Source organism: Vigna umbellata, chromosome 4 (assembly GCF_029865625.1).
Source record: "Vigna umbellata cultivar VRB3 chromosome 4, Vumbellata_1.0, whole genome shotgun sequence".
Classification (NCBI taxonomy): Eukaryota; Viridiplantae; Streptophyta; class Magnoliopsida; order Fabales; family Fabaceae; genus Vigna; species Vigna umbellata.
The window spans coordinates 23,053,918-23,061,818 of NC_142168.1; the positions used below are offsets into that span (position 1 = coordinate 23,053,918).

Sequence of the window (7,901 nt, forward strand, 5' to 3'; positions counted from 1 at the left end):
AGTAGATAACTTGTTTACGGGGGAACAAAAAGTGACCACAACTAACTATATTTGTTTGATTAAATTATAGTTAATTATACATCTAGAGATAAAGAGTGCGAATTCAATAAATTAAGTGAGACATGTGAAAAATGGATTATTTATTGCATTTAATTTTTTTAAAAATGTTTTATTTTTTTATTTTTAATATTGACAATTTTTAAAAACCATTTTAATAAGAGAACTTTATTTTGAAACTTTTATTTCTTTATATTTTCCTTGTGTTTTAACCGTATAATGTATATGAATTATTTTCTCTTTTATTTTTAACATTATTGAGAAACTATTTGAGATAGGAAGGTAATTGTGGTAAAAGATTAAGTTATTATTGTAATATTATATATTTATACAACTTGAAACTTATTTATGAATAAATATAAAATTGTAAGAAATATACAACATAGTTCTTAGGCTTAATTAAATTTTAAGTATTTCATAAAGTTAAAATTTAATATATATACTCAATTAAAAATTACCAAATATGGTTAAAAAATCGTTTATATTTAATAACACTTAAGCAAAAGTAAATATTAAAAAATTTAAAGTCATAAAAAAGAAATAGAAATAATAATTATTTAGTTCTGGAAAAGAATAATTAGCTCTATAATTGTGTATTTTATAGTTTGATTGGTTTTAGAATAATTGCAATGAATTCGCAAAACGAATGCTACCAGTCGTTTCCAGTTTGGTCATTTATATATATGAATACCAATCTAGCGTAAATACTCACACTCACTGCATTTGATCCATCATCACTTTTTCTGTGTGATGATAAGACCCACAACAACCTCAATGAAGAATCCAGTCCGTTTCAGATTGATGATGTTTGTGTTGTATGTGTTGCCGCAGCTGGTTGTTAATGGAGAACAGGAAATGAGATGCATTCCAAGGGAGAGAGAAGCACTGCTACAATTCAAGGGTGCCATTGTTGATAACTACGGCATGCTCTCCTCTTGGACCACTCCAGACTGTTGCCAGTGGGAGGGGATTCGCTGCAGCAACCTCACCTCTCACATTCTAAGCCTCGACCTTCATGGAGACTATGCAGAACCCTTTGTACGTTATATGAGCGGAGAGATCCACAAGTCGTTGATGGAGTTGCAACAATTAGAGTATTTGAATCTCAGTTCCAATGATTTTCGGTGGAGTCCCTTTCCAGAGTTTTTTGGTTCTCTAAAAAACTTGAAATACCTTGATCTGTCGTTAAGTTATTTTAATGGAGAAATTCCAAGTCAGTTTGGCTCTCTTTCTCATTTGAAATACTTAAATCTTGCACTCAATTCTATGAAGGGTTCAATTCCTCGTGAGCTTGGAAATCTCTCCCAGTTGCAGTATCTTAATCTTTCCTACAATTATTTTTATGGAAATATACCATCTGAACTTGGAAATCTCTCCCAGTTGCAGTATCTTGATCTCAATAGAAATATTTTGGTAGGTAGTATACCATCTCAACTTGGAAATCTATCCCAGTTGCAATATCTTGGTCTTTATAGCTACACAAGTTTAGAAGGAAGTATACCATCTCAGCTTGGAAATCTCTCCCGGTTGCAGGAGCTCTATCTTGCACGATATAATGCTCTCAATATAGACGACGGAGGTCAGTGGCTATCCAATCTCATTTCTTTAACTCATCTTTATTTGGAGTCTGTACCAAATCCTAATACTTCTCATAGTTGGTTGCAAGTGATATGGAAGCTACCCAAACTTAGAGAACTAAGTTTAGTTCGTTGTAGCCTTTCCGATGATTTCATTCGGTCATACATGCCTTCTAAGTTCAATTCTTCTACTTCCCTCTCGGTCCTTGATCTTTCTGTGAACTCCTTCACGTCACCAACAGTATTCCAGTGGGTGTCAAACATCACTTCCAACCTTGTTGAGCTTGACCTTAGTCGTAACCTCTTGGAGGGTTCCACATCAAGTCATTTTGTCATGCTCATGAATTCTCTTAGGCACCTTGACCTCTCCTTTAACTATTTCAAGGCCGGGGATTTGAAATCCTTCATTAATATATGCACCTTACATTCTTTAAATATGGTTAGAAATAATTTGACCGAAGACCTTCTCTCCATTCTCGGTAATTTGTCCAATGGTTGCGTTAGACACTCATTGCAAGAATTAGATCTAACAGATAATAACATCACTGGCACTTTGTCTGACATTTCAGTATTCTCCTCTTTGAAATCATTGTTTCTTGATAGAAATCGGTTAAGTGGAAGGATACCCGAAGGTGTGAAGTTACCATCTACTTTGGAGGATTTGTCAATGAGCTCAAATTCATTACAAGGTGGAATTCCAAAATCATTTAGGGATGCATGTTCTTTGCAATCATTTACCATATCTGATAATAGCTTGAGTGTTGAGCTTCCAATGATAATTTCTCACTTGTCTGGATGTGCTAGATATTCGTTGCAAGTATTAAATCTACATGGTAATCAAATCAATGGCACACTACCTGACTTCTCAACATTCACATCTTTAAAAGATTTATCTCTTTCTGAAAATAAGCTAAATGGAGAGATTCCTAAGAACATTCAATTTCCACCTAAATTGGAGGACCTCGACATCTCTTCAAATTCTTTAAAGGGTATGCTTACTGACTACCACTTTGCTAATATGTCTAAGTTAAATAACTTGGACTTATCTGACAACTCATTGAGTTTGGCATTTACCCAAAATTGGGTTTCACCTTTTCAGTTGGTGGTGATAAAATTGAGATCCTGCAAGCTAGGTCCAACATTTCCCAAATGGTTGCAAACTCAAAACAAATTTGTTGATATTGATATTTCAAATGCTACAATATCAAGTATTATTCCTGAATGGTTTTGGGCTAAATTACCACAACAAAAAGTGATCAGAATGAATATTTCATACAACAATCTACAAGGTAGAATTCCAAATGCTTCATCAACGTATTCTAGATCCATGTCCCTTGAATCAAATCAATTTGAAGGTTCTATTCCTCTGTTCCTACGGAATTCTGAAATTCTTGATTTTTCAAAAAATAAATTCTCAAATCCTCTTTCTTTTTTATGTGGAAATGGAACCATCCAAGATTTATACTATTTAGACCTTTCACATAATCAATTATTCGGTCAAATCCCAGATTGTTGGAGACAATTCAACTCACTAGTTTATTTGGATTTGAGCCACAACAACTTCTCAGGAAAAATTCCTACTTCAATAGGATCACTTCTTGATCTTCAAGCATTGCGGTTGAGAAACAACAATTTAGTAGAAGAAATCCCTTTCTCCTTAAGGAATTGCCCAGAGCTAGTAATGCTTGATTTGTCAGAGAACAAATTATCAGGATCTATCCCTGATTGGATTGGGACAAAAAGTAAATTACAAATTTTAAGTTTGGGAAATAATCAATTCTTTGGGAGTTTAACATTAGAGGTTTGTTGTCTCAAAAACATTCAGGTCTTGGATCTCTCAATAAACAACTTATCTGGAAAAATTCCTAAATGCATAAAAAATCTTACTTCAATGGCTCAACCGACATCTTCAATATATGGTGGAGATCACTCATATCTTTCCAAGCATAGTTTTTTTATAATCAGTGGTGGATACGATTTGAATGCATTGTTAACATGGAAAGGTTCTGAACAAATGTTTATGAATAAAGGTTTGTCACTTTTAAAAAGCATTGATCTTTCAAGCAATCGTTTCTCAGAAGAAATTCCAGTAGAAATAGAAAAATTATCTGGACTGATCTCATTGAACTTATCAAGAAACAATTTGATTGGAAAAAATTCCTTCGAACATTGGAAAGCTAGCATCACTTGATTCTCTTGATTTGTCCAGAAACCGACTTGTTGGTTCAATTCCTCCAAGTCTTGCTCAAATTTATGGACTTGGTGTGTTAGATTTGTCTCATAACCATCTAAGTGGAGAAATTCCTACAAGCACACAATTACAGAGTTTCAATAAATCTAGTTATGAAGATAATCTCGATCTTTGTGGACCACCACTTGAAAAATTGTGTATTGGTAGGGAACCAACACAAAAACCAAGTGTTAATGTTTATAAAGATAAATACTCAATTTTTAGTAGTGAGTTTTTCATGAGTATGGGAATTGGATTTGCTCTAAGTTTTTGGACGGTGTTTGGCTCAATTTTATTCAAACGTTCTTGGCAACAATCCTATTTCAACTTCTTGAACAACTTAAAAGACAATGTTCATGTCAAAATAGCAATCTTTGCAAGAGTACTTAAGCGGGATAAAGACTAACAGGTAATAATATCATAGATTTTATACCACTTTGATTTTTCTATATATTAAATGCACATTACCATATATCCTTTTAAAATATTTCTATAGCATTTTATTGATTAAAATAAAATTTAAAAATAATTATTATGTTAAATATTGAACCAATTTTTACAATTGAATTAGTTGCTTTTGAAACTAATTATGTCAAAGACATAAGATTTATTGCACAAGAGCAATTAAATGTGTAAATATAGCATGTTAAGTAATAAGAAAATGACTTCTTGCTCTTTTGAATGACGAGTGCCATTAGTTTTTATTTACTTAATTTTTTTTAATAAAACTATTCTATGGACAACCTTTTGCAAATTTAGATGAAAAGTTTGCATGACTATGACTACAAAATAAAATAGCAACAAAATAATTGATGTTCAATGCTTGATAGTCTTGTAAAAAAAAACAGTTTCCTTGCTACCATGAAATCATGTTTTTTCCATAGTAAACTTCTGAGATCTTTATCTATCATTACTTTTCTTTTAACCTGATTATTATTCTTATTACTCTAAAATTCTAAACAAAGCCATTTCAATGTACACATTTCGAATAACTAACATTTTTTGTATTTTATTCTTCAATTTTCAGGCACTTGAAACACATATCCTCTTGCCGGACTCCACCTTTGAGCATGTTAATGCTTGGACAAGGCAATGGTTTCTTCAAATTCACTTGGCGTGCTGATAAACTGGTGTTCATGTTTGTATTGTTTGATTTTTTACTTTTAATGAAATATAAATTATCATACATTTTATTAATAATTCACTCACTCAATACTTTTCTTATCATATCGACTTCGTTCTGACATATTTTTTAGTTAATTACATTCCATATATTTGCCTCGGGAAAGTTTCATCATTTCAATGTTATAAATCACTTTATAGAGAAATTATATATATATATATATATATATATATATATATATATATATATATATATATCCATATATATATATATATATATATATATATATATATATATATATATATCCATATATATATATATATATATATATATATATATATATATATATGGGGTTTGCTAACGCGCGTACGCCTGTTTTTCAGTTGGTACATTTTAGCAATGTGTACCGGATTTTAGTAGACAAAAATATCCTTATATACCATGGATTCTAAGTTCTAAGGTTAAGGGTATTTTAATAATTTTCATTCTCAAAACTAAAAAAATAAAAACTCCAAACCCTTACCCACCTCTGTCATTCCTCTCAATCCTTTCTCTTTCATCTCTCTCACTCCAACCTTTTCTCTATCATCCCTAATGTAGCCCTAATTGAAAAAATCAGGAACATTTGTCGTTAAACAATTTGCCTTTGTAAAGGGTTGAGTCATTGACATATTCACCTTCAGGCAAAGGTTCATTCAAGATCTCTTCAATTTCATTATCTTGACTAACCTCTCTAATTTCATCATGTGCATATGTTGAATCATCATCTCTAAAACAAACCCTCCAGGCCAATTATCAATTCCTTCATATGTCATTATGCTTGTGAAAATTAGATAGAATTATATACAACAAAAATTATAAAATGAAAATTCATTATAAAATCATTTTTTTGTAAGAAATTGTTTAACAACGAGTGTTTCTGATTTTCACCATCATTTTAAACTTATAGAGATTAAATATTTAATATATATACATATAGTTGATAAAAAACTAAAAAGAAAAATAATCATTTCAAATCAAGACATTTTAAATATTCAAAATAATATATGGAAATGAAAATACAGAATAAGTTCAGAGTTTAAAACAGAAAGGAAAGTAGAGAAATATGTTGCCAAGGATGTGTGAGTGTATGTGATGGTATTAAAGTAAAGGATAATTTTAACCAATTCATAATTTTAATCAGGGTAAGATTTTCTCTTCTCTTATATCTCTTCTTTTGGTAGGTTTGTATGTAGGATCTAAGCTTGAGTTTTTAACTTACACATGAAATCTAAATTAGTTAGATCACTTCCTATTAATTTAGATCCATAGCGATATGATGAATTTGTAAATAAAACCGCCTAAACAAGTTAACATATATCTAACTATTTCTAAATTATAAAACACAAGAATTAAGAGAAGGTATCTTTAAAATTGTACTTTCAATTTGTTTGAGAAGTTAATAAATAGTGTAATAACATCTTTAGATTTAATCCCATATATGTTTGAATAGAGTAGAAATACAATAAAATTATATTCTCATGTTTACCTTTTATTAGACAATTAAAGTTTATTATTGAGTTAAGGTAAACTGAAATTTATTCAGCTTGAATTATAGTTGGAGTATAACGAAATTAATTTTTATTTTGAATTGATTGAAATGTCTAATTATCTGCTTATATGATATATTAAATTGATGACAATTTTAAGTGAATGATTAATTTTCTGAGTGTGATTTATAAAATTAACATCAATTTTATAAGGGTCATGTTGAAATAAAAACTCATTTTTAATTGAAATTTGGTAGAATAATTAGCTTTCCTTTATTGAATTGTATATGAAATTTGTACCATATATGTGGTTGTATTTCGTTTTCTGCGATGACCAATTTTCAAAGTCTTTTTGATTTGTTCCGAAGAAGTAGTAGAAGGAACCATCCCCTTGTTAAATTCCCACATTTATCGTTTGACGTGATGAATGCTAAAGTTATGAAATTATCTAAATTCATGATTTGGGCATTTTCTTGCAAAGACTTTTGTCTTTCCCATGTTTCATAAAGTACTTCATCAACTTGTGAGAAAGTTGCAATAGCATATTTAGTAATGATACATTTATCGTTTCACATAACTCATAGAATGTGACAAAATGATTGAAAGGATCCCCAAGATCTAAGCCATAGAACTTATTTGTTGTGATCAAAGAGAGTAGTGTTGGCTTCATCTTAACGCCTTTAACAGATTTTACAATGTTGTAAAAGTGACGTGGTCCTTGTTGATGTGTGTAATCACCTAGCAATCTCCTTTGATTATTTCTTCCAACCATTTGGTTTGGTGGATGACAATGCAAACAAAATTTTAATACGCTTCTTCTTCTTGTTACTGTTGTTGTATTTTCATGTGCTGCTTGTGCTTCCTGGTTTTGCTGTTATTTCTCCTTGTTATCCTTTCCATACATGACATGCTTTTGTTTTCTTCTTTGCATACAAAATAGCTTCAAGCAGAGGCGAGTAAACAGAGCATGCAACAAGTGCTAAATACTAATATGATCTATTAGAAACTTTTGTACAGTTTGTACAACAATCAAACTGGTTATAAACATTGGTTTTCTTAATTCAAAACCCTAATAACGATACCAAAAACTTGTGTTCTAATGTAATCAATTTTTCAACAAGTATACTAGGTAGTTATGGTACAACAAGTATTATATCTATAAGTATTTGGAAGAATACATAACGTCATTAGTAAAAAAAGCGGATTTTGACGTCCCATATACGCTTCGGTTATTGAGAAATCGAAGCGTACAAGGTTATATGCTTCGGTCCCCATTCAACCCGAGGTTCAAAAGCTATATTGCTTCGGTTAACACAAAATCGGTGCCTATACACCTCTGCTGCGCTGTCTGAAAAATCTAACACGTAACTACTGCCTCGGTTTGC

At 30.9% G+C, this 7,901-nt stretch overlaps 1 pseudogene; it reads left to right on the forward strand.

Moving 5' to 3' along the window:
* Positions 1–792: 792 nt before the first annotated feature.
* On the forward strand, positions 793–5,091 carry LOC124826398 (receptor-like protein EIX2; annotated as a pseudogene).
* The last annotated feature ends 2,810 nt before the right edge of the window (positions 5,092–7,901 follow it).